Source organism: Molothrus ater, chromosome 2, assembly GCF_012460135.2.
Source record: "Molothrus ater isolate BHLD 08-10-18 breed brown headed cowbird chromosome 2, BPBGC_Mater_1.1, whole genome shotgun sequence".
NCBI lineage: Eukaryota > Metazoa > Chordata > Aves > Passeriformes > Icteridae > Molothrus > Molothrus ater.
The window spans coordinates 68,082,903-68,102,651 of NC_050479.2; the positions used below are offsets into that span (position 1 = coordinate 68,082,903).

Here is a 19,749-nt window from a genome sequence, read left to right on the forward strand (position 1 = left end):
ACAGCACAAGAAATTTTATTTTTGTAAATAGGGAAAACATGAATAGAACAAACATCATCAGATTTCATTCAACAGGCATGATATGCAATGTACTTCAAGGTATGATATGCAATGTACTTCAACAGACAGATGAAAGTCAATTCAGTTTCTGTCATCTTCTCTGCCCCTACATGCACCCAGCAGCGGAACAGTGCCACATGCTTGCAGTTGTAGTAAAAATTGACAGTGACAAAGCTGGGAGGAAACAAAGTAACTTTTTCTAATACTAAAATATGATGCCACTTTTATCCCCGTTATATTTCTTTAACACACTGCAATGACAAGCCCACGTCAAGTCTAGGACCCCTCAAAAGCACATAGAAATTGTAATAAAGTTCACTCTTCTTGCCATATGACACAGATATTACACTCTACCTTTCAGATGGGATGATGTTATATATTACACCTAAATTCATTCTAACAGCTCATCACAGCAGAAGGAAGCCTTGCTTGCCTGAATATGAGAATGCATAAAAGCATCAGATGCTTTGTTGGACCAATCAAACTCACCAACTCAAAAAACAAGCCTAATTGTTTTTGAAAAGCGTGTGACAAGCATCAAAGCTAACTCAAGGGAAAGAACAGGAACTAAGGGAACTGGGGAACAAAACTCCATTTTCCAGTGGTGGATAGCTGTCAGATCAGATCAAATGCAGTGGAAACTTGATTAGAACATGATGATGTAGTCCCATTTGGAGCACATTTTGAAATAATTCAAAGACTGAAACTCATATGATACAGTCAAGTTCAACTGTGCAGCCAATATGTCCAATGGCCATGCAACCAAGCTTTTAAGCTTCAGTGGCATCCAAGGTCTGCATGAAACTGAACATTTGTATTGTGTTTATGTGGCAAGGTTTTGGTATGGGGGAGGCTGAAGGCAGAGCCCCTGTGGGAAGAGACATGGGGCTGCTCCTATAACAAACAGAGCCAGCTCCAGACAGCTCCAAAATGGACTCATCCCTTGCCAAAGTTAAGCCATCAGTGATGCTGGCAGTGCCTCTGTGATAATGCATTTAAGAACTGACAAAAAATGCTGCATAGCAGTTACTAGGAAGAAAAGTGTGAAAAACCTGCAGCCACCAAAGTTAGTGAAGAATGAAAACAATCTCCCTGTAATTATCTTGACCCATGAGCATTTTTCTTATTTCCTTCTCTGTTCCATTAAGCAAGAAGAGTGAGAGAGCAGCAGTGTTAGCACCTAACAGCCAGCCAAGGTTACAGACAGGAATGTACACAGCTTATCCCTCTCAGAGGTACAGAAAAAAAATAAACAGGACTTCATTTTCTAGAGAATTAATACACCTAGTCTTACAGGATCAAAAATAATTCTAAAAAGGTTCTAAGAAATAGAACATAAAGGATAAAGAATTATAAAGCTTCTAATACTGAGAGAAACAAAAACATTCAAAAGAAACAGCAGAAAACAAAACATATCATTCAAAAAAAAATTTCAATGCTAAGCAAACTTGCACAACAGTTATAACTTCAATTACCTAAGTAAAACTTCATTACATTCTACTGCTAGAAGTTCCTGTTCTTCTGGACTGCCAATAAAACTGTGCATACCTAGCTTTATCAAAATAATCTGTGTTGAACACTCAATAGAATCTAGGATTTTATTTGGGAGCGGGGCGGGGGGGGAAGGTGTTTTGGTGACTCTAACCAAATGCAAGTCTCTGTGATTTCACATTAGATACATCAGCTGTTTCAGTGAACTTCTGTCATGGAAAAAGAAGACAGTAGCAGCTAAGAACAACAGCCTCAAGGCCAGCTGTATGTACAACATGTTGAAAATGAAAATCCATAAGCCAGTGATGTGATAGTCAATGACTGAATTTCAAAAAGCTTTTAAAATTCATTTTTATAGATTCAGTGTATTGCAAAAGAAAACAGTCTGAGATGACAAGCATTTTGAAAGAAGGAAATTCTTTCAAAGCATCTTTGAGATTCAACAGACTCAGCTGACAGCTTCTATTATTTTTTTTAACAAATGGTATTTTAGAAGTTCTCCACCATGTTTTCAAAAATCCAGTACTATTCCATATACACCATGAGAAGGGAAAGAGCACAAGTCTTACAAGAAGAGGCTGAGGGAGCTGTGGTTGTTTAGCTTGGAGAAGAGGAGACTCAGGTATGAACCTTACTGCTCTAAAAAACTACCTGAAAAAAGGTGTGGTGATGTGGGGATTGGTCTTTTCTTCCAGGTAATCTATGACAACACAAGAGGAAATGGCCTTAAATGGCACTAGGGAAGGTTTAGATTTGACATCAGGAAAAATTTCTTCACCAGAAGAGTGGTCAGGCATTGAAACAGGCATTCCAGGGAGTTGTAGAATCACCATCCCTGGCAGTGTTTAAAAGGTAGGTGGATGTAGCACTTGGGGACATGGTTTAGTGGAGAACACAATGGCTCTGGGTTAACAGTTGGACTCAATGATCTTAGAGGTCTTTTCCAACCTTAATGATGCTATGAAAAAGGGAAATGTTCACATGAATGCCTTTTTTAAGGCAAGAAAACAATTCAGACCATGAAATGCTTTGCACCATGCAGAATCCCAGCACATAAACTAAACTTTAACATCTGCCCTGTTTCTGCTGTTATATGAGGATAAAGAAGGGAGACAGATGTCACAAGAAACTTGAACAAATATATAACAAATTCCAGTCCTAACAAATAGGAATAAAAATCATGATTCAATCAGACTTTGGTTTTTTTAGTTATGTTATACAGTACTGTAAGCTAAGACTTCAAAAACTATGAAGAAAATAAATATATTTTAAGCTAATAAAGCATTTAAGATACAAGCCCTACTCTTTGTGCGCATGGAGATGATACAGTAGTACTTAAGATGTCCTGCAACTGCTTGCGTCAACACAGAAGCACCACTGCAATTGTAATTTCTCAAAGACCTAAAGTCAGGAACCAAGAGCCAGTCTTTAGAAGTATATTGAAAAATAGTATGTATAAAATAGTGTGACAAATTAAAAACTAAGTTATAAGGGAGGTGAGGTGGAAGAAACTACTACAGACAAAAGAAAGAAAGATGACAAAACATATACCCTTTGTACAATGACAACAGGAAAACTAAAGCACGGAAAAAACCCAAAAGCAGAAGTTACATTTCTTGGACATTAGATGAGGGTGGATTAAAAAGTCATTCAACTGTTGTGACAAAAATGTAAAATTATGACTATCAGCCAGACCACAAATGGGAACAATCAATTAATCTGAACAGAGTTAATTAGTAGTAAGTACCACTGCCAAAATTGGTCAAGCTCAAATAAATAAACTACACATGAGTTCTGTACATAGTCTGTAGCATCCAACAGCTACTCAGTTCCAGCGAAGTCTACTGGCCATTACTAAAACATTCATAGATGTTTTCTATACAGCAGATAACTTTATGAATAGCTTAACTTCACATACACTACTTGCTCAATGCTTTAAAATACTGACTGTGATTATGCAAATAAAACATGGATTGATATCTTGCATATTCAGTATCTATGCAAATATACTTCATAGGTCAATAAATATCATTAGAGGATGTTAAGTCAATGATCTACTGGAGGACTTAAACCACACTCCATTTAATTGTATTTTGTTTGGTTGACAGTTTACATTGCCTATGGTGATTTAATTAACTGTGCTAATCATTAAACAAACTGTGCCTTAACACACATGAAGACATCATGTGTCAACAGTGACTTTCCAGAGATATATACATGTGTTTAAATCCTCCAGATAGTTTTGTAGAAGTCTTACCCAAGTGATGAAGCAAACTTTACCACATCAACGCTTGATTCCTTGCAAGTCTGGCTCCTGCCTTACTATCACTTCCTCTTAAAAATCCAGAATCCAAACATGAGGACTTAGAAGATCTCCAGAAACAGTGACCAACTTAGCAAACTCTATCATCATTATTATTTTTCAGAACTTTCACTGAATATATAATTGTCTATATAGTTATTCTCAAGATAATTTTAAAATAATGCATACAAAATCTAAGAAAGTATACATCAAATTTATGAAGGCTAAGATATATATACTTTTAGATCTAGGTTTGCAAGACATTTTTTAATATGCCAGTGAGAATAACACTTTCTTCACATTCACAAAGGCATTAGAAGCTCAAGTGAATTTAGTAAGTGGTTCACATGGAAAAAAAATTTGAATATGTAAAGAACTAAATATACATTTCCACAGTTCATACCATCCCAACAAGAAAATGTAGCCAAAAAAAGAAGTGGCAAATATTCATCAACACTTTCTCCACAACCAAGCAGGATGACCAGTGGCCTCTCACTGTCACAGGCCATTCCATCAACAATCCAAAAACAGTTTAGAAGACAAAAACATTTTCCTAAATTGTCTCATGGGACATTACAAGGAAGCAAAATCTTTTCCATCTCATAAATTACACTACAAATTTCACTCCAAAGCTCTATTCCTTTTTCAATACAGTTTGTAATTTCCTGTTATTATTTTTATGCATTTTTTATCTCTGCAGCCTCAGTGGGTAGCATCCTTGTATGAATTAATGTAAACCATGACAAATGCTTGAAGATCACTTTGTTTCAACAACACAGGACATATGAAAAAATTTGTCAAGATGTAGTTTCCACAAAAGATGCAACAAGATATCATTAAGAGATTACTCAGCAACTTACAGAAGTGGAAGAGGCAGCCATCTTTCTACTTCATTAGTATTATTAGTAAAACACAAATAACATAACAATTTAAGTCATTTACAGAAATTCTCTATACCCTGGTAAATTCCTGCTGGCATACAGCTGATTGACAACAATTGATCAAGGTGAGAAGTGACTTTGGTGTTAAGAGACTTGCATTATCCAACTGCCACTAAACTAAACCTATTTCCATAATGTATCTACTGCTAGGGAGTTATAACTTGGCCATAAAAAGCCACTGCAAGCTGAAATTTGGCAAGCTGAAATTAATTTTTTTGCTGTTGAATAAAATAGAAGACTTTAGTGTGTTGGACCAAAAGTGCTTACGTAAATCCAGGTTATTCTTCATACTGATTCAGGTATAATGCCTAGACTAATACTTTCCATTCACTTTTAGAAATGTATCATGTTACACTGTTTACTTAACTATCATTAAATCAAGATACTGGTATTATCCATATCAATAAAATACTAGCTTCCCATTTCTGTAAGGCAGCACAGTAAGGACTGTTACAGGACTGTTACAGGAAGAATTTACAGAAGCCACTAATTAAATGTCTTCTGGAATGAAGACCCAAATTATAAGGTAAAAGTAACTTTCAGTCCAACAAATGACATAAAAAGTACTGGGTTTCACTACAGAATGCCATTAATGGCAGTCCTCTGACAGTCATATATAAGTAATAACCTGTTTAAATTAGGAAATACTTTTTTCAAATTTACACCAGAAAATGCAGCAAAGTGCATTGTTTCTTTATTAACATATTAACTTTGGAAAATTAAAAGATGTGCAGGTGGTAACTGTGCAAGAAGAAACATCATCACAACATAGAGTGGATTTAGAGGATTCAGAAAAGAACAAGGAAGATTAACACGTGATACCAAAATCAGCACATGTGCACTAAAGGGCCTCAAGCAACTTAACAGAGTTGCAATCAGTTAGTGAATGATGCCAGGCAAGTCCTCACTTTCACTGCTAAGTTTTTTTTTCAAACTTTATTAAAGAAAGCCTCCCAAAGATTTAGCAAGTAGAAAGTATTCAGTACCAACTTATCTCAGCACACAGCTCTCTCCAGTGGTGTTGCAGACACTTGCAGCTTCCACAAAATGTTAGCGACCCAACTTTAGGTTTCAGCATCTTTCCAGATGTTACTGTTGTCACTTTGTCTTTTAATAAAACTGCCCCTTTTTATGCCATTTATGAAACAGCATTTTCACTGAAACACACTCAGATTTAAAAAAAAATTAGCAGAAACTACATAAAAGAATTCACCATTAAACCATTCAACAACCTAAAGAAAAATAAAACTGACTTATTATTGTGAGATCTCTGCTTTCACGTTTCTGCTCAAGACTAAGTAAAAGGGACTGTAAGAATTAAAATGGTTTATTTCTGGAAAAGAAATTACAAAGATAAAAACTGGAAGGCAATAGTAAAAGAATCTGACAGAGAAAGAAGAGTGTAGGCTGACTAAATATGATTTTAATAAAATAGACATCTGCAATATATTTGTCAGTTAGCCAAGTACTAGGGAAAACATTCCTTAGGTGGTCACATTATTCAAGCATACTACACAAAATCTTAAGAAGAGACAAACTATGAGCAGTCCTCAGAGTGTTCAAACAGAAGTGATTTGGTGGTGTACATAACTCAGATGGGGGGGGGTCACAGACAATGTCCATGCCAAAGGAACAAAATTAAGCTTTAAGCTTTTGTACCCACGACTGGGGTGCAAGAAACATTTTTATACTAGTAAGTGAGCTCCAACAACCACTTAGTGAAGTTGCAAGTAGTAATTAGAGCCCTCAAAACAGGACAGCTCTACCACAGAGACCAGGAAATACAAAAATAAAGATAAAATTGAAGCCAAACTGAGATATCCACTGTAAATAAGCTTAACAAAAAAAATTGCACTTCAGCAGCTAGAATCAAAAAGGAAGTACTGCTGTATAGTAATGACTGTAAAGAAAGAAGTTACTGAAGCATCCTATATAGGATACTGGAGTATCCTATAAAATCAGCTGAATACCCATTTTCAGAGAAATGACAGTTAAACTTTCCTGTGACAACTGGTAACAGGTATCTTTAATAAGAAGTTACTGTGTCTACACTTACAAACTCGACATTTTCAAATCAAAGCAATCACATGGGTGCCATCCAAGAATTCATGAACCTCTGTGGACCACAAAGTTTTTTAAAGGTATTTAAAAATTAAGGTGCAATACCCTTCAATTTAAACAATTTAAATTAACTTTAAAAATTAAGGTACATTGCAAGGAAATAAAAGCAGCACTCCCATTACTAATGCAGAGCAAAAAAGAAAAGGGTAATAAAACTACCACAAAAGGTGCACTAGTTTGATATCAGTAATATTTTGAGAGTTTAAGAAAAAATCTTCACACTGAAGTCAGAATTTCAGAAACAGGGATAAATGCATAACTTCCAGGTTTATCATATTACCCTGGGATAATTTATGTTTGGTTCATCTGTGATAAAACAATCCACACTTTCCTTGCACCAGATATCATTTATTATAGAAGCATTAAATTGGAAATCATAGACAGATGGATGCAGAGATGGATGATATTGTCATTCAGTAAAACATTGACAGTTTAGAGCAACAGAAATGTTTGCAAATATAAAGACTGCATATGAACATCTAAACAAGAATATACAAACTAACTCTGAAAAAAAAGTCAGCTGTAAGGGGAAAACAACAGGAGTCTAAAGAGGGGCCAATGCCTAGGTTATAGTCTCATGGTGATTTTTCTACTCAGCATTAATTCTAGGACAAGGTGCTTCAAGAACCTCCTCTCCTCAGTGAAGATACTCAAGCACACAATCCTGTGCAATGTGATCTAGGGCAACCCTGCTTGTGATCAGAGAGCTTGGACCAGGTCCCTTCCAACCCGACCCATCGTGTGAAACAAACAAACAAACCAATGCCCACAAACCCAAAACTCTATCAGCTAACACCCATCTTAAGGTACTGGCAAGAACTAGCTTGGAATACTATGTGCAGCCACCAGCACCTATCATCCAGATAGCAGAAACTAGGAGAAGCACCCATGAAGTCTATTACATGTGCAGCACGTGCACAGAGGAGACAAGAGACTGCCAGGAGGGTGAGTAGAAGAGGCAGAAATCACCATAAATCACACAAATACCAGGAGATCCCATCCAAAGAAAATGAATCACATAAGACAAAAGGTCAAAGATAAATAGCTTAATGAAGAAAAACTGATCACAAGAAGCAGACTTCTAGTTTTTATATTAAAATTTAAGAATTACTTTCTTGTCAATATCTGAAACAAAATATCCAAATAAAATACAATACAACTTGATCAATATGCAGAGATTAGCCCCTTGCTTTCATATGGTATGTTTGAAAAGCAGACCATGAACTCCACAAAGCATTCTTTTTCCAGAATCACCAGAAACACTAGAAGTTCTTAGGCTGATACTCTAAAAGAAGAGAAGAACTGACAACCAGCCTATGTATCAAAATTCCAGAATATTATGGATGTAATGGCTTATGGTCATAATATTGACACAGCTGTCTTTTACCAGGGAAGTTACTTTAAGATTTAGTAAGCAGGAATTATTTGTTTCCTTCCTCCAGCTGCTAGAAAAGAATGGGGGAAAAGAGGCAGGAATTACTATTTTTCTTTACATTAACTATTTTCAAAAAACAGTCATAGAAATCTCAGATACCTTGCAATACATAATTTCAAATGATTAACAGCTGTAGTACTCACACAAGCAGAGAAAAAAAAAACATGCAAGAATGGCATGGAAGCCATGAGGAAAATAAGGAGAACGTAACAGGAAGCAGAAGACAACTACATCAGGCACAAATCAAGTTTAACCTCTGTGTTACCCCTTGGGAGGAAACAAACTTGGTATTATTTTAGTGTACCATTTATTTGGCTAAAAGTGTCTTATTGAGTCATACCATGAAACTCTGTTGTTTTTTGTTTTGGGGTTTTTTGGTAAAAATTAAAATTAAACAAATGCAGCCCCCAAGGAAAAAACCCCCAACACTAAGAATATTAAAAAACCAAAACAAAATACCAAAAATAAAATAAGCAACTGAAATGAAATTTTAAAAAATACTAGTAAGCTATCACAGAAGCAAAATGACATTATGTAAAACTTCACAATGGTCAACCAAGACAAAGTTGCTTTTGTAACAAGTCAGAATTTCTATACCTAAACGAGATGCACTTCCATTCCTAACTTTGCATATAATGTTAAAAAAAATACAAAATTATATGCTTTACATCCCACTGCAAATTATTTGATACAGAATTACTAAAGATCACACAAAGAATGCTAGTGGGATGGATTGAACTGTAAGACCTAAAAAAAGCATGGGTATTCAACTGCAAAGTTCGATATTGTTCTATACAACAGTGCATCCACTCCTAATCAACATGAATTATAAACAGACATTATATTATAACTGCATATAGCAATCTTAGTACCAAAACCACATTCATCTGGGTATTTTACAAATAGAAGTTGTCTACCCAGATGGCTTCTATCAGATCAGCTTTTCTTCCCAGCTAAAACATTTTGCTTTTTGCAAAACTGTGACAGAAAAACAGACTGAAAAAAAGAACTGTGTCCCCAAAGACAGAGAAAGAACCCATAACTGATCACAAAGTACAAATTAAATGAAGACATATTACAATCAGGTGAATGAAGTTCATTATAAGACCACCAGGACCAGCAACAGTTTCGCAACCTAGTTGCCTACTGTCATATATGGATGTATCAAAAAGATCACTAAAAAAAAAAGCTGAAGATTCTTTTAAAACTTAAGTCTTAACTTACCTTTGACACCTACCTCAAAACTCAACCAACATGTAACTTCTCTGCCAATAATACATTGACTCCTGTAACTTTTTCTAATACAATTATTCATCCCTTACAATTATTTAGCCCTATGGGGTTGAATAGGGTTGAGTGTTCACAGAATGGCTGAAACTCTGGAGATGACCTGGTTGAATCTCCCTGCTGAAAAAGGGTTACCTAAAACCAGTTTGCCAAGGAGTGCATGCAGACAGCTTTTGAAGATCTCCCAGGATGGTGACCCTGCAAATGTCCAGAGCAACCTGTGCTGGTTCTTCACCACTGTCATGGTGAAAGCATTCAGAATGAACCTCTTGTGTTCCAGTTGCCTCTGGATCTATTACTGGGCACCACTGAGTGGAGTCTCTATCTTCTTTGTATCCCACTTTCAGAAATTTAAATACACTAGTACATTTTAGTCCTGTTTTTTATATAAACAGGAACATATGTACAGCTATGTCAACTTTCTTGATAGTAGACTTACAAACTCTGGCTTGTTTTCTGTTTAATATTTAGTTATTCTTCAGTTGCAGGTCATCACTCACAGTAGGACACAAGGAGATGAAATGAAGCTGCATCAGAGGAGGTTCAGATAGACTTTAGGAAAAGGTTCTTCACTGACAGGTGAACAGTCACCCCTATCAGAGTTCAAGAAGTGTCTGGACAACACTCTTAATTATATGATTTAGTTTTAGGGAGTCCTGTGTGGAGCAGGGAGTTGGACTTAATGACCCTTATGAGTTCCTTCCAGCTTGAGAATTTCTGCAGTTCTACATTTGCTGCACAATGACAGACAAACTCGTGGCGTGCACCACTGTGTGGGCCGTGCTTCTGTCAGGCTTAGATCTGTGCTGATGTGCAGTAAGGACATGGACCACATTTTACAGACTGGATCACTGCCTCACAGTACCCTGTAATCCACTCCCCAAGAAGACCTCTCCTTCTACCCAGGAGAGCATTAACAAAAAATCAAATCAAAAACAATGATGAAAAATTATATACACTCCCCACTGAATTGTGTTCCATAAATAGCAACCACTAGGACACAAGTAACACCTATAGGAAACAAATGCTTATTCATTTTAAAAGAACAAGGTTTTCAAGTAAAAGGGGGAAGTTTTAAATTATTAATAAAGAGATATAGCTGCTTGCACTATGACTGTAAGCATACAGTCATGATACAACAGTTCAGAGAGTTTCTACCTATTACTTAAAGGTACAAGAACTTTTCATGCACACACAAGAACTGCTCATTGCTCTCTCCTTATTCCCCTGAAGTTAGAAGGTTCACATAGCCAAACCAGACTAACAAACACATCTGGTAAATCCTGCTGACAGCTGAATCCATCTCTAATCCACCTGTCTGCTTACAGCCAGATGTTGCTGTTTCTTTAACACAGAAAGCTGGATTTGTTCACACCTCAGCCAGATTCTCAGTTCAAGAGCAGTCTGTCTTAATTAAGACAAAAAGCACAGCTTACCAGAGAAACAGCTGAGGTTTGGACACACTTCTACTAAGAGAGACCAACAGACTCTATCAGACAAAGGGACTAGGAAGTTTAGGGGTTACAGGAAAGGCATTCAACTAAGAAGCAAAGTTAATGAGAAAGGGAAGAAAAAGGGGAAAAAATAGAAACAAAACACACAAAAACTCCCAAACAAACAAAACCCCATCCCCATACATCACAACTGACATACCGTATTAGCCTTGAGGTTCCTAAAATGCACAATGTACATAAACACCTGAAGGGAGGGCATCAACAGGATGGAGCCAGGCTCTTTGTTGTGGTGCTGAGCAATAGGACGAGGCAATGGGCAGAAACTGATGCACAAAGTTCCATCTGAAGATGAAGAACTCCTTTTCCATAGGGATGACTGAGCACTGAAACAGGCTCCCTAGACAAGATGTGAAGTCTCCTTCCCCAGAGACATTCAAAAGCCATCAGGACAAAGTCCCAAGTAATGTGCTCTCAGGGACACTGTTGGAGCCAGGGGGCTGGACAAGGTGACCTCCAGTGGTCCCTTCCAACCTTTTCTATTCTATGATCCTGTAAAGCCTATGACATGTTGAAGAAGGTGAGAGAGGGAGTACATTGAACAGTGTAGGATTGGAAGCCCAAGAGGTCTGAGGACAAACTAGGCAGGGAAGTGCCTAAAGAGAGATCAGAGTAGAAAGATCAGCTGCAGCTGGCAGGAGGGGAATGCAGCCCCAGTAGATCTCAGTCCTTTCCAGAGCATACAGTGTGCAAACACCAGGTTACACTGCCCTTCTACCAAAAACAAATACTTGCAAGAATCCACTGAAAAGCTCTCATATCTCACCTCACATAAAGCTGCTAAAAGAGAAAAACTCATTGCTACTAATAGCATTCCATCAATTAGTCATAGATACAAAGCTAAAGGCTACAACCTAAAGACTGACAGAAGCACATCCATACAGTGAATTTGTTTACTACATTCAATTAAACAGGAATGAAAATACAGAAATAGTTGTAAAATCATTTATAAAGTGTTAAGAAACAGAAAATAAAGTTTCTTATACAACATTAAAAAGAATACACACAAAGGAGCTGATATACCTGATCCTTCACTACTTTTTTCCACACCACAGGATTTCTTTTTCATTCAAAGCAAAGAAGCTATTCAACTTTTCTCCTTATAATGTTATGTGTGTCCCTTATTACATTCTATTTAAGCCACACTCTGAAGAGACTTAATTTCTTACTGGGCTTTTGTAAGGGTTCACGGATATAATATGTTAGCATGCCATAAAAATTAACTTGATTTTGCAACACTTTAACTGATTTTTCATAAAAATAAGTATTTGTCTCGTTTCATAGATTACTAACCCAAGATACAGACTCAAGTTTAAGAACTAGCAACCAATTTTGCCCATACAGGAATTTAGGACACAACTTTTAAAAGTATGCCAATTTATCCAGTGCTGCATCTAAAACTAAAGCATCTGTTGAGCCAAGCAGAAGTAGTCCGGGTCTAGAGCCTGTCTCCCAGGAAATCAATGCACTACTAATAAGCTCTTGTGGGAAGTTTGGTTTAAACAGACTTGCCTGGGATCACAAGAAACTGACAGAAGGAATGAATTCCAGTATCCCAAAGTGACATTCAATCATTCAAATTACTAGATATGCTTCTCCCTTCCCACAGTCCCCTGTCAATTCATTTTACATTTTTGAGCTTTTGGAAAATATGTGCTCTGACTTTGATATGTAGTTCTAATTCTTAAATACAGTGGTTTGAAAATACCCCACATTATAACTGAAGACTACCATAACATATACTTAGAAGGACAAAAATTAATTTAAACTGTTTACCATTTTAAAAAAGAATTTGCAATTTTAATATTGTTTTAAAGCTTTTTTGTATGTAATACAGAAGCTTCAGGGGGCAATGGCCCATTACAAAATAAAAAGTTACTTTAAATGTGCTTTTATATGTATGTCATATTTATACAGTATGGACAAACTAATGGAGAACTTACTACAGGCAACATTTGTAACTTTGTGGAAAACTTTTAAAGTATTTCACATTCTCAAAGTACAGATCAGCCAGTCATTTTTAAAAAGTGCAGAATATTTATTCCCCAAAATTGTACATGCATCAAAACCTTTTTTCTTAGTTCTTGAAAGCATTTCTGTAACTGAAGGAATTACAAACTGCATGATCCACGCTGGGCAAATGGAAGACAAAATGCATCTCCTGTTTTTTGTCCCTCTGAAAAACTTCCTCACAACTCTTTTGAAGAGTTTATCATTGGCTTATTTATTCTTTCTTCCATTTTGAAAACCCAGGAAAGCAAAAGTTACAGCCTTATTCTGACCAGTTCATACTCAAAGGAAGAATAGCAAATGTAGACTTTATTTTGTACCATGCATTAAGTGAATTTGTCTCACTTAGATTTTTGAAAAGCACTGGGTGGCACTTGGACTGTCCACATACATAGTCCCTCACAAAAGTTTTCACAAAGTGATGACACAAAAAGCTACAGTTACTTCCATACGCTTTGTTTCTGTGTTCAGAAACTACACATAATGCTACATCCTGAGCTGCCAAGTAACAAAATCAAGAAAATTATCAGAGAAAATGTCACACCTAATGGCAAGCTGCCTAGCATTTCTGTACATTTCCCCCAAGAAAAGTCCTTGAAATTTGACATAGGCAGATGCAGAAAAACTAACAAAAAAAAACCCCCTAAATGTAATTACAAGTTTCCACGAAGCGTCCTCTGCAACAATTCAAGTATTTTTTGTTTAAAAAAAAAACCTAACATATGTGGTGACAAAGATTTCGTAGAAATCTGATTGCCTTCATTGGAATGTACATCTAAGTAACAAAGCAGTAATAACAGAAGTGAACAGTCAAACTCAAGGTGGCCCAAAGATTACATACATGAAGTTTTGATTTTCATTTTTTTCAGGACTTCCTCACAAGCAGTATGTTTCTACTTACTGTGAGTAACTTAGGTTTTTGGCTGGTTGTTTTTTTCCTTTCAGTAGTTTTTTATTGGTTCCCTTTCTTTCTAAGACTTTCAGAATGAAGGGTTTTGACACTGAAGCAAGCTACAGTGTGGATCTATTGGGATGTCTCAGAGACAACCAAAGACTGCTTTGGCAGAAGAACTCACTTTCTCAAAGTCACTTCCTAAGTTATCACATTTTACATGAATCAAATACTCTTTAAAAGAGCTACAGACTCCTGTCCCCAAGCACAGGAAGGACATCAGGCAGCAAATCCAGAGGAGGGCCAGAAAGTTGATTACAGGTATGGACCACCTCTCCTATGAGGAGAGGTTGAGAGAATTGAGATTGTTCAACCTGAAGAAGAGAAGACTTCAGGCTGACCTAATTGTGACCTTCCAGTGCATGAAGGGAGCCTACAAGAAAGATGGATGGACTTTTCACAAGAGCATGTAGTGACAGGACAGAAGGGATTGGCTCCAAACTGAGAGTAGGTTTAGATTAGATATTAAGGAAAAGTCTACTCTGAGGGTAGAGAGACAGTATAAAAGACTTCCCACAGAGTTTGTGGATGCCCATCCCCAGAAGAGTTTAAGGACAGGGCCCTGAGCAATCTGGTCTAGTGGAAAGTTCCCTGTCCATGGCAGGGCAGTTGAAACTATATAATCTTCAAGGTCCCTTTCAACCCAGGCCATTCAATATTCTATAAATTTGTAGTTTAGGTTACTACACTGGAAGCAATTAAGACAATAACATTTTTGACTTCTAACTTCATGTCTTTTTTTGTCCATTAAAAAGCATGAAAGCAAAGCATCTCATTTCAACAGCAGAAACATTTACCAGGATTCCTAATTAAGTCAGAGAAAAGTACACACAGTTAGTATTGTCTGGAACTATCTTTAAAGAACAGGGTCTGAATTAGAAAACCCCAGATGGGGTCCTGATCCCTGGTTACGGTACTCCTGTATAAATGGTGACAGACACAAGATGATTAGTACAAACATCCCCATCTGTTCCCAATGAGGTATGGCACTTTTTTATTATTATTTCTTGAAGCATATTAATACCCAAGTTGTTGTGAGCTGAAAAAATAGAACCAAAGATCAGGCAGTATTAAACGAGCAGAATGTTTTTCCAGTGCTTGGGGTTGGATGCAAAAGAGTAAATTCCACAGACAGGGACAAAGTAATAGAGGTCTTAATCCTCAGAACCTACTTCAGGGACTTCTTCACACTTTAGAAAAGGTTGAAAAGCAGTATACACTGAGACAGTAACAACCTTTAAAAAGAATGGAGGTGTTAACATCTGGATTCTCAGAAATGAATATATTACTTGTATTTCATTGAATTCTTTCAAGTTGGACTTGTTACAGCAAATATTCACATAAACAGCTTTTTTTATTGTGGAATCCTTAATGTTCCAAAGAGGTTTTGAAACAAACCACTAACTTCCTAAAACAACAAAGTTAATTTTCATTCATACGCTTCACTTTTCATAATTTTTTCTCATTTTTACTTTACAGAACTCTATTAAGTTCTGTTCTTAGTAACAGAGCAAAGCAGATTAAAAAACACCTCAGCTTTTCTACAGGACTACATTCAACTGAAGGGGCTACCAATGGAAAAGCAAGAGGTATGTAATCAACATACATGCATGGCCTTGACTTTTAGATGTTCAATCTCTAAGGGAAAGAAAATATTCTCTTTTTTAAAAGCATATATTTTACAATTCTTTAAAAGCCTTGACTCCTTCCCAGATCTGTCAGTGCTGTTCAGACCATCCAGAGGGTCTACAGAACTGGAAAATTAACATACTTCACCACCAAGCACTATCACACTAAGACACCTTTTAAAAACTTTCCTCAGTTTTCCCTTACCACCTAGTTTCAGAATTGACTGAAATCCTCCAATATTCTCTTAGTCTGTCCAAAGATTATTTCAGGTTGCAGTATTGACATTTTGTGCTAAGAGTAAAAACACCATTACTTTAGGTATCTGATAAAAGAAGAATGATACTGACAAGTGGTAAGATAATATTCCACATATCAGAACTACTTTTTGATTCTAAAAAGGAACTTCTCTAAAGGCAGTAGGAAAGACATACCCTCCTCTTTCTTGGCATAATATTTGGGGCAAGCAATATAAAGGGATAGGGATATTACAGTGAAACTGATAGGGGAAAATAATGAGTTGCAGTATCACATTTTCCCTCCATCACCAATTTTGCATGCTTTTACTGTTCAGCTTCACATTTTCTTATTTGTTGCTCCCATGAAAATTCTCCTTTGTGCAACAAGTAGTCCTTATCACTTCTCCCAATTCAGGTTTAAAGAAATAAAAACCATTAACACCAAACACTTTTAAATGAAAATCCTTTACTTAACCAGAAGACTCATACCCATACATACACATACACCCTCTTCTCTAAGGCTATAAATTGTGTGACTGAAGGAAGAGAGGAAAAAGGCATAACCTGAAAGCCTGGTAGAGAGCAACATATCCCAAAAGAAAATGCATCTCTCCCAATTTACAGGAGGTAACAGAACCTCCTGTTCTACAGACAAAAATGGATAATGCCTGAGGTTATGCCCATATTTCATTACTGTGCTTTTCCAAATGCTAGCAATGACTGTTGGCTTTTATATGGTTAATTACAGCTTAATAACGACTTAGGTGACTTACTCTTCAGTCCATAGGTAAGCATGTTAGATAAAGTCTAAATTCATTATTTACAAGACAAAAAAGAAGTTGCATACAAGTGCTAAACATATCATTTTTCCATTTTAATTTATCTAGTTGTTTCGTTAAAAACTGAACCATGGTTTATCCAGTCTGTATACTAACTAGTAAAGAGGATGCAATAAACACATAGGCAAATACTCCATTATAGTATCTATATAAAAAATCCCAAACAAAACACCACACCCCACCCAGACACATCGTACCCCCCACCCTAACCCTACAATAATTAATTTCAACCTTGCTTCAGACATAGACACAAGATGTCACGCAAGTGCCGAAGTACTAAACTACTTCCTCCAGCAGTGCACCGTTTCAAAGGCTGTGATGAACACGATACACACACCTGTGCTAAACCACCTTACCTGATGGCCTGTCACTGCCAGTCTTCTTTCAGGTGCTCTGAGCATGGCATACATTCAGCTCTTTCGCTTCTTTTTGAGGACTTACTTTACACAGTATAATATCTAGCATATCTGTACTACATACAAAACGTACCAGGCAAAATTTTTACCACTCGAAAACTGAACTCCACTAGTGTGAAAGGGTAAAACCTGAAAGAATGCATGTCATCTTACTCCCTTCCCAAAACGTGATTTGACACTCATTTTCAACTATAAAGCCACTCAAATTTTCAACGCCCGTTCTACTCCATCCCCAGCGAAGAGAAATCAATTACAGCCAAAGCACCTACCCGGCAAGCACAAAACAAAGACCAACACGAGAACGCTTCAGCAGTTGTGTTAAATGGGAAAACACAACGCCTAACTAAATAATCACAGCTCTCAGAAAGCAACCGCGCAGCAAGCAAGCACAAAAGTCGGAATAAGGCTTGCAAGACAAAATCCAGCTCTGTAGGAACTAGTCTGCTGCAGTTTAATTTTCCAGAACTGTTCACCGTCATTAATTGTTGATTTGTTTTAAAGAACAGATAGTGATTTATTTGCAGCAGGATGAAGTTACGGACCTAAATTCCTGACCGGAGGCTCTCAACGTAAACAACACATAACCTATAAATTAACCATTCTCCATCTGGCAATTCAGATGTAAAATTCATAGTTTTCCATCTACCAGGCGGCGGCAACCGCCCGCCCCCCCCCCCCCCCCAGCTCCCTCCCGTCCTCCCTTCTCGAGCGCTTTCTAACAGAGCCTGATGCAAAGTAGGAGGGGAAAAGAAAGAGGAGGAAAGGAAGGGGGCAAAAAAAAAAAAAAGCTAAGCCAGCATGAAAGAACCGTGCTCGCACACAAGTAGGGACCCAGCACACCGCGGTCTCTTCCCGCTGAGGAGCGCTGCGAAGTGCGGCGTGGAGAGAGCGAAGCGGTCGGGGAGGGGACGGGGATGTCCCCGCGCTCAGCCCGGGCAGCAGGCGCGGGGCGGCGGGAGCCCTGTGCTGCCCCGCGGAGCGGGGACCGGGCCGGCTGCCCGGGGCAGGCAGCGAGGGAGGGGACACCCGGGGCAGGGAGGAAAGGGACACCCGGGAAGGCGCGATCACTCACTCACTCACTCACTCATAGCCACGGGCGAGCAGCCTCCCCGCCCCCCCTCCCCGCCACTTCGCGCCGCGAGGAGCCACCAGCGCTGGGCGCGACACCGCCCGCCGGGCCACCGGGGCGAGGGGGTGACTCCCGGGCCCCCGCGCACCCCAGCCAAGGTCACCCCATCGCCCGGGGTGCAGGGCGGGAGGGGGGGAAAATTTAGTATTTGACGGCGGCCACGGAAAAGGGGGGAGGGGAGCAGCCCCGCGGAGGGGCGAGGGGGATGGGAAGGGAGAGCTTCACCACGGGCCGGGGGGAGCTCTGCCCTCCCGCTCCCCGTCTACTCCCCGTCCTCCTCCAGCGCTGGCCGCGGAGCTCGGTCCGGGCGGGCGCCCCTCAAGCCCCCGGGAAGGGAAAATGGAGCGGGGACGGGGTGGGGGTATCCGCGGCCGAGGTGCCGCGCTCCTTACCCCGCCGCAGCCGCCTCGCCTCGCTGGTCGCAGGCGGGTCCGCTCCGTGCTGCCGCCGCTCCGGGCTCGGAGAGGCGCTGCCGCCGCCGCCGCCGCAGCCAATCGCCGCCAGCCCCCTCCCCTTCCGCAGCTCGCCCCGGTCCCCCTGCCGGCTTCAAAATGGCGCCAACTCGTCTCCGGCTGCTCCAATGGAAGCGCCGAGGGGAGCGAGCGCGGCCAGCGCGGGGCAGCAGCGCCCCCTGCCGGCCCGCGCGGGCAGCACCCATGGCCCGGCCCGGCCCGCCGGCTGGGGCTGAGGGTGGGCCCGGGCCGGCCCCCGCTGATGAGCGCTCTGTGGGCGGCTGGGACGAGCGCTTCCCCAAAACGACGAATCACTAAAGGATTGTTGTGAAAAAATAAGGAATAAAGTGGAGAAAGAGCAGAAAAAGTAGCGTAAGTCACTCATCTAGCCCTTTGCTCTTGCTTCAGCAAGTGTAAGAGTTTGAGGGGTGTCCTTACGGGAAAACGCAAACAGAAAAGCAGTGTGGCTTCTTCTCGCCACTATAGCTAAAAGGCTTCATTTATTGTAGAATCATAGATTAAGTTGAAAAGAACCCATAAGGATCATCGAGTCCAACACCTGGCCCTGCACAGCACCATCCCCAAGAGTCACACCATGTGCCAGAGAGCATTGTCCAAACTCTTCTTGAGCTCTGGCAGGCTGGGTGCTGTGACCACTTCCTTGGTGATCCTGTTCCATGGCCCAACCACCCTCTGGAAGAAGACCTTTCTCCTGATGCATCCGGACAGCATGGAAGTGTTTAGAAGATTATGGTCCAAAAAACACAAATCACACTCAACAGATCTGCTGAAATATACCCTCGGCTTTGTCCAGTGTGAGAAAAACACTTTGACAGACTGTTAGCCAATACATTGTAACTAGTGATTTAAATCTTTCAGAAGGTCCCCTCAGGCTTTCTGAACTTGCTAGTACATTGTACCGAGCATGCCTTATCTTC

The 19,749-nt window shown here is 39.3% G+C and overlaps 1 protein-coding gene across 4 annotated transcripts in view; it reads right to left on the reverse strand.

Moving 5' to 3' along the window:
- The window catches only part of PDS5B (PDS5 cohesin associated factor B), a 101,952-nt gene extending 83,102 nt beyond the window's left edge, over positions 1–18,850 (reverse strand). For 3 of the 4 annotated variants that reach the window (XM_036403606.2, XM_036403686.2, XM_036403450.2), the window contains exon 1: positions 18,752–18,850. The gene's annotated coding sequence lies outside the window, so the exon portion shown is untranslated. Of the gene's footprint in view, positions 1–17,170; positions 17,360–18,751 lie in introns of those variants that run through there. The other variant, XM_036403526.2, reaches the window with a different exon arrangement.
- Positions 18,851–19,749: the final 899 nt, after the last annotated feature.